The following is a 7,636-nucleotide window of genomic DNA, read 5'->3' on the forward strand; positions in this document are numbered from 1 at the left end:
TCACTAATGTTTTAAAATTTGAATATAATACCTGAAAGAACAGTATCTTCGTTCACTCCAGTAACTATCACTGGCTTTGGGTGCATTGAGCTATATACAGTATAAAACAGATGGAAGCCTCTTTACCAAACTGTCACTATTTTCAGGGACAACAATTATCCTTGAATGTGTCCATATTTATATAATGCTAATGGTATAAATGGAGAGGCAGTATGTGCCAAAATTAATTGATTTATTCATCTGCTTATTGGATTCACATGTATTATTTTATGAATTAGAAAGTGGTTCACTTAACTTCATTTAACTTAACTAAGCAGGTCTCCTCAGTGCCTGTCAGATGAAATTTAACATTTTCAACATGTTATTCAATGTTCATACACAATCAGGGACATTGCATTTCTAGCCGCATCCTTTAATTTTCCTGTATGTGAAACCTCTTCTCCAATTAAGCCAGGATCCTAATGACTCTTACAGTAAAAAACAAAATACAAAGTACATTATATATATATATATATATATATATATAATGTACTTTGTATTTTGTTTTTTACTGTAAGAGTCATTAGGATCCTGGCTTAATTGGAGAAGAGGTTTCACATACAGGAAAATTAAAGGATGCGGCTAGAAATGCAATGTCCCTGATTGTGTATGAACATTGAATAACATGTTGAAAATGTTAAATTTCATCTGACAGGCACTGAGGAGACCTGCTTAGTTAAGTTAAATGAAGTTAAGTGAACCACTTTCTAATTCATAAAATAATACATGTGAATCCAATAAGCAGATGAATAAATCAATTAATTTTGGCACATACTGCCTCTCCATTTATACCATTAGCATTATATAAATATGGACACATTCAAGGATAATTGTTGTCCCTGAAAATAGTGACAGTTTGGTAAAGAGGCTTCCATCTGTTTTATACTGTATATAGCTCAATGCACCCAAAGCCAGTGATAGTTACTGGAGTGAACGAAGATACTGTTCTTTCAGGTATTATATTCAAATTTTAAAACATTAGTGACTTTCCACATGAACTAAAGCAATTTCTAGACATTCATAGGCATTTATATACATACATCCATACATATGTACATCCATGCATTTATATATGCTTTTAGAAATTCAGGAACATAGGACCCCAGAGATTTTAGGGACATGTGATATTGCGAGCCAACTTTTGAAAGAGCAGAGAATCAAGGGATAAATATATAATACTGCAAATAGTACCAAGAAAGTATAACTATTATTATGACTCATGATAGTGTTTTTAAAAGGATGCTGAGAAAGCAAGGGGCAGCTCAGAGTTCTCCTATATAATAACTGGTTACCACTGGTAATGTGTAATTCTATGGCATGACAGGAATGTAGAGAGCACGTGACATCTGTACATGCACATGGTGACTTAATGTGCAATTTCTAGAATCAAGTTGGAAAGGATCATGTTTTATTGTACTGTAGTCATTCATCATTGACACTTGTTCAGGAATTACATGGTAAATGAGACGGACTGTTTACCATAAAATAGAAATCCTGTTTGACCAAAAGGATACCAAATAGATTGGAGAACTGGTTTGAGGCCAGATCAAGGTATCATTCCTCTAAGAACAGTACATATAAGCATGTGTAACCATCACATTGGATGTGTATATCTTCAGACATACACAACATGCTATACAGCATATAATTGCAGAATAGAATAACTGTCAATCCTTTACACACTAAATGGTCAATCACAAACTTTTATTATCCTTACATTCAGTTATTATTACACATGCACATTTATCTACTTAATCAAGCTATTTATTAGTTTTTGAATGTCTATTGTGAGTATCCGCTTTTGAAAATTTCACCGTGATTTCATCATTGAAAGAAATCTAAGGTAGAATACAAGACAATGTAATAATGCTTTGTAAATTCTTTTGGTTATTAATGGTCAGTGAAACTTTTCATAACAGATTTATATGAAAATGTTTTCTGGTTCCTGCTTCCAAAGTTAACTTTTGGAGAAGAGGGAAGTCTGAATGATTCTTCTTTAGGGATTCTCTTTTGAAGGCAACCACAGGCGCTCCTTAGCTATTTTATATGGAAGTATATTATCTTTCACTAAAATAAAGTAGAAAAAGTGACTTTGCTGACATTTTTAGGTGCATGATGTTTATTATCTGTCTCAGGAGGAAAACATGTCTGTCTCAGGAGGAAAACATGCTAAATAGTCCCCCTGCTAGTGAAGAATTATTCAAACTCCAGCCACCTGCTCCCAGGTAAGACAGCACTGAACTATAGTTACTTACTCTGTTACTAAAGACAATGGATACTTGAAATAATGCACTAGAAATAATGACACAGATTAATCTTGATGTTTCTGGGGAAAAAAAACAGAGCACGGTTCTTTTTTTAGACATTCATTGAATTCTTCGATATATTTTTTTATTGAGATAACATTGGTTTATCAACATTGCTTGTGTTGTAGAATCATAGGATTTCTCCTTTCATGGAGCTGTTACTATACCACACCCATCACCTAAATACCCATCATCCATTTTCATAGTCGATTGTGTTCCATCCCCCCTTTGTTCTTGCCTTGCCCCACTCCTGGGGCATCAGATTTACCATCAGATTTCTAGGGTTTCCTATTAATTTGACTTTTTATATGATCCCGTGTGATGTTTCTCTTTCTCCCACATATAAGTGAATCTATCCAGCATTGGTCTTTTTCCTTAGAAAAATTCTCTCTAGCTCTATCCATGTTGTCAGAGATAGCAAGAGTATATTTTTAATAGTTGACTAATATTCCACTGCATATATATATATGTATGTATGTATGTATTTCTCATTCACTCATCTATTTGGGGACACCTAGTAGATTCCATAGCTTGGTTTTTATAAATAGTTTTGCAATGGACATAGGAGTGCATATTTCCTTTCTAACTGGTGTTTTTCTGTTCTTCAGGTAGTTACCTAAGAATAGAATTTCTAGGTCATATAGTAGGTACGTTTTTAATCTTTTCCAAAACCTCCACAATGTTTTCCATATGGGTTGGGTCAGTCTTCATTCCCCCAACAGTGTAAGGTTGCTCCACAACTTTGCTAACACTTATTTCTTGCCTTTGTGATGTGGACCATCATACAGGTATGAAATGGTAACTCATTATGGTTTGGACTGGTATTTCCCTGAAAGTAAGTGATGATGAGCATTTTAATATACTTTTTCACTGTCTGTATGCTTTAAAGAACTATATATATGGCCATTCTGCCCATTTTTTGATTGGGTCATTTGATTTCTTTTTGTTGAGCTGTATGAGTTATTTGTAGATCTTTGATATCAGCATCTTGTCAGATGTATGGAATGCAGATATTTTCTCCCATTCAGTGAAGTGTCTTTTGTGTTAGTGATGGTGTCTTTCACAGATTTATGTTCCCAAACTCTCCCTTATGTTATTTTTCTCATCCCATTCTTCTAGAAATCTGTTCTCCATTAGTATTAGGACAGATGATAATGAGGTGACCAGAAAAATTAATCCTAGCTTATTTAATGGGTTGCTAACACATTGCTTTTATTGTTCTCATCTCCTTAATGTGCAATTAAAGCCCTTTCAGAGTGAAGAATGCTAATAATAATTCTTGTCTGTTGTGTAAAATTTTGTGTAGTGAGAATTCTGATTGTGTTTCAAATCAGTTCACTTAATTTAGGTTTAGACAAACTTAGAAGTAACTTCAAAGAGGGAATAGTTTCATATTTAAGTATATAATAAATGAAATAATATTGTGTATTTTCAGGGAAATTGCTCCATTGGATATACCTATGGGACTTTTCTAGAAATGCCTAAGTATATTCAAATTTTCCTTAATTTGAAAAAAATATCAAATCTGTCCTTTTGCAACTGGATAATTTGAAAAATATTTTTTAAATCCTAGCTACCTTATGCTCCTTAAATTTACTGGAATTATGGCATTAATCAACAGTCAATAGTATTTGTACAGTGTTATCTATATTCTAGTGTTTTATGAATTGTTTTTAGTGATTTCAAGCATGTTGAATATATTACAAATTATTTTTAAATGGTGACTAATTTGGAAGTACTTCTCTACTGGCATCATCAGTCATACTTTACTTGGAAAATGTCTTACTATTTCAGAAAAATATTTGAAATGGTTCAGTAAAAGTTGATATGTTGACTTAAATTCCTCTTATATTGTTGCCATTGGAGGAAACTTCAGGTATACTCTAGATGTGCTTTACTAAACTCATGATGAGTCATAATCACCACTTTATGGGTACACATTTCCCAAATTATATGCAAAATTATGTTTTATATGATTATTTTTATTTCTAAAGAAAAGAACCACAGAACTCTCTTATGACGAATATGATCATGATTATATTACATATTTCCCCTGACAAATAGTAGCTACTTTATCTGGCAATATTGAAGTGACTGCTATATGTCTATGTGTCATATTATATATATAATACATATATATAAACATATGTACACATAAATAATCTATAATGGTATTCATTCTCTTTCATTCTGCTTATCTATAAATACACATATGTGTCTAAGTGATCTCAGCAGTCTCTCTACAAGTGTAACGTCAAATCTATCATTTTCCTTCACAATAGCATTTCCCAAACTGGCTTACCTTGTACTTTGGGTTGTTGGCTGTTATATGGAATTATGCATCATTTATGGCCCTCCCTGTTGGTGCAACTGGTTAGGACGCAGTACTGCAAGCTAGCCACTGCTGCTTCAGTGCAAGTTGGATCCCCTGCCAGGGATGTGATCCACATGGCGAGGCAGACCTCTCCTGACCCACCCGCTGCTCAGCTCAGCAGTGTACTTGGTCAGTCTGCTTGTTCTGCCCCCTACTCTGTCTCTAGTGAATCCTGTCAATGCCTCTGAGCCTCTGGCTTATACCCCAGTTCTGTATGCATAAATAAATCTATTTTTTTTAAAAAAAGTTATGCATAATTAACTCAAAAAACAGCTCAAGTAATCCTGCAGAATCCATGGCATGAAATTTATTAAACCTTTTTGCTAAAAAATCTTAATATCCATTTTATTCCCCACTGTCAATTATATCATTAACTTTACAACATTTAATTATCTCATTCAAATATTCCCTGGTTGGATCTACAACTGAAATTTTCTTTTCTGGTGGTGAGGATAATAACTGTTGTTTAGATGCCTTGAAGTTTCATAGACAGTCTCATCTGATTATAAAATGGAAAGTGCTTTTATTTCTTGTGTGATCTCAATGGAAACATTTTGAATATTGTAAAAGATATAATTAAAATCGATCATTTTGCATATAATTGTCTTCAAAGGACAGTAGGAAAGCTTATTGGTAATATAACATCATACATTTTCCTCAACTGTTAAAGAAACACATTGTATCCTTAGAGATAAAGTGATTTGCTGCATCTTTGGGAAGCAATGCTTTGTTTTGTTTGCTTTAAACCAAAATCCTGTTATCCAAATCTGAATTGATCCCATTGGATAGGTCATACAGCAATTTACTGTATGATTGTTCCCCTGCTAATCCGAGGAACAGGAACAAAGTTAATGTCTTACATGATGACCATTTATTTAAGAGTATACACATCCATTGCTTTTTGGGATATAGAGAAATAATCTAAGTAGTTTATGAAAAATAACTTGAGGATGAACAATTTTTCAAAAGACAAGCAATGGGAGAAATCTCAAATGATAATGGATTTTAAAAAATTAAATTTTCATTAATTGCTTAGAAATGCTTCTAGGTTTATTCATTTTTTTCTTTGCCCTATGTCTAAGGAAGTTTGATAGCTGCCTGTCAGACACCAAACTGAGACAAAATAAGTTGGGGATGGAATGAGTTAGAGATAACTTGAAAGCGCTGGATGACATTTAAATTAGTAGGTAGGTTCTAATGATTGGCAACTAAGGATTCTAAAGTAAAAAGTGGTGAGGCCTCCTTGGTGGCCTATGGGTTAAGTCTCAGTGCTATCACCTCTAGGGTCTGAGTTTGATCCCCGGCCAGGGAGCTAACCCATATATGGTGCAGCCAACCTCTCCTGTCCTGCTGACTGTTTGTTCTCCTCGGCAGTGTACTGAGGGGACTATCTGCCTGTTCTGCTCCCCACTCTGTGCCTGGTGAATCCTCTCACCCCACCTCCCACACCTCTGGCTTATACCCCAGATCTACTATGCAAAAATTTAAAATAAATAAATAAAGACAATGGTGCATGTTATTACAAACCTCTTTACTGCTATTTTCAGGAAGTTGCTCAGGAAAGGAGAAGTGGCAGTCTGAAATAGAGGTCAGCGTCCAATTTTACTGAAAGAATGATTCTGGAAAATTGTAGTCCTGTTAGCTTAACTTTAGTACCTGGAATGGTAGTGGAAAGAGTCATTATACTATCAATTTGAAAAAGCCCACGGGGCACAAAATGCTGAATAATGAGCAACATGGCTTCACAAAGAGCAAAGAGCATCAGGTACATTTTATTTTCCTCTATACCAAAATGACATCATTTATTGAAAGGGAGGAAAGAATCATCATATACCTGTAAACATTTTAATGCTTCCATATTACCAAGTCTTAACCTTGCCCACATTTTTCCAATGCTGGACTTTAGAGTACATTGTTATGGGGGCATTTCAGACTCTGGAAGGGTGTTGCTGTCCTCCAAAACAAGCTATTCACACTTAGTACTTTATTTCTTTGGCATTTTGATGCTAATAACAAGCTGTGTGATGTTCAGAAAGTTCATAAACATTTCTGAGTTTGTTTTATGCCTCTAACAGTTGAAGTCTTTTCCAGTCCTCTGGATTTGTTACTGAAAATGACTAACAGATTTAAGATAACATTTCAAAGCAATTCACTAATAAACATGTCAGGGTCAGGCACAAGCCAAACATAGACATAATGAAGGAGCAGTTGCCCAAGCAGAAGCAGATATCAGGGAGCGACAACCTCATGACTTGTTTGTCACCACTGGTTAATGCAAGCCCGGGCAGAAAAATAAGTTCCACTTTCTTGTCAAAATTTTCCACCCAGCCATTTCCCCCTCCCTAGATTCTGCCACCCCTTGATTCAGAGCCTCTCCCAGCACCTGGGCCTTAATAAAACCTCTCTTCTCTGAGACTGCACATAGGGTCTTGGCAGTCTTTCAAAACACAAGTTTATTAAAGGAAAATAGAGGGCCACAGAAATACTGTGATGTAACACAAATAAATGGATGAAAACATACTGGAATATTATTTGAGAGGAAATGATAAAGGTGAGCTGAATAATAATGACTAATATGACAGTACACTATGTGCTAAACCATTAGTCAGAATTTTATATATAAGTTTAAAAGACTCAAAACTAAAAAAAAGATATTACTTAAAAGTAAGGGATATACAGCCTAGATTTAATAATGTAGTGATGGAACATAGTAACAGAAATAAACACTATCTAAACCCTAGTAAGTATACTCCTGTCTGTACTTGGCATTCACCAAATCCTTAAAATCCTCAATAGAACCACATTGAGTTTCATATTCTGATTTTTGGAAAAGGATGTAGGTATTCTATATTTTGGAATAGTTCAAATGAAAAAGATTAAATAACTAAAAGACTAAAAAATCCAAGCTAACTTTTTC

The sequence above is a fragment of the Condylura cristata genome, unplaced genomic scaffold (assembly GCF_000260355.1).
Source record: "Condylura cristata isolate star-nosed mole 26May11 unplaced genomic scaffold, ConCri1.0 scaffold00019, whole genome shotgun sequence".
In the NCBI taxonomy this organism is placed as follows: domain Eukaryota; kingdom Metazoa; phylum Chordata; class Mammalia; order Eulipotyphla; family Talpidae; genus Condylura; species Condylura cristata.